This window comes from Poecilia latipinna, unplaced genomic scaffold (genome assembly GCF_001443285.1).
Source record: "Poecilia latipinna isolate Pla-1442-1.1 unplaced genomic scaffold, P_latipinna-1.0 Scaffold3199, whole genome shotgun sequence".
Lineage (NCBI taxonomy): Eukaryota > Metazoa > Chordata > Actinopteri > Cyprinodontiformes > Poeciliidae > Poecilia > Poecilia latipinna.
The window spans coordinates 1-898 of NW_015115815.1; the positions used below are offsets into that span (position 1 = coordinate 1).

Here is an 898-nt window from a genome sequence, read left to right on the forward strand (position 1 = left end):
TCAGCTGAGTAATTGCCCTGGTGAAAAATGTCAGTCTGACATCTCTGGTAATTTTTTTCCAAGTTTTTGTAATCTTGCAGCTCTTGCTTTTGAGATATAGTGAAAATTTTGAAAGTGACAGGGTAACCACATTGTCTAATCAGATTTAATTTTTTTTTTCCCATTACCCCACATGAAAAAGGATTAAGGTCTACATTTTCCTGCCCAGGTCTAACCCATGTATGGTCAGCCCATGCTTATGTCATGTGGGTTCAATGCGGTCAGCCCACATGGGTTTCCCATGTTGAGCCCATGATAATGAAACTGCATGGGCCCCACATAGTGTTGCCCATTTCTGTCCCATCCCCAGTTAGCCCACATAAAAAAGGAATGGGGCCTACATACCCATGCCCAGGTCCAACCCATGTACGGTCAGCCCATGCTTATCTGGGTTCTATGCAGTCAACCAACATGGGCTTCCCATGTTGGGCCCATGATACTGAAACTACATGGGCCCCACATAGTGTTGCCCATTTCTGTCCCATCCCCAGTTAGCCCACATAAAAAAGGATTAGGGTCTACATTTTCCTGCCCAGGTCCAACCCATGTACGGTCAGCCCATGCTTATGTCATGTGGGTTCAATGCGGTCAGCCCACATGGGCTTCCCATGTTGGGCCCATGATACTGAAACTACATAGGCCCCATATAGTATTGCCCATTTCTGCCCCATTCACAGTTAGCCCACATCACTGCTGAAGGGGGCCCATACATTTAGCCCAAATGGGCCAGCCCATATGGGTCCCATTTCCGGTTACCATATTGGTCCCATACAGTTAGCCCATATAAAACCCATGCCCACTCATTACCCATGTAGCCCACAACAAACCCAAGTGGGGCCCACCCATGCATGCTGGCTGG

The 898-nt window shown here is 47.9% G+C and overlaps 1 long non-coding RNA gene across 1 annotated transcript; it reads left to right on the forward strand.

Moving 5' to 3' along the window:
- Nucleotides 1-226: 226 nt before the first annotated feature.
- On the forward strand, nt 227-727 carry LOC106940376 (uncharacterized). Its single transcript, XR_001423076.1, has 2 exons — nt 227-394; nt 576-727. It is a non-coding gene; the product is annotated as an uncharacterized LOC106940376 (long non-coding RNA).
- Nucleotides 728-898: the final 171 nt, after the last annotated feature.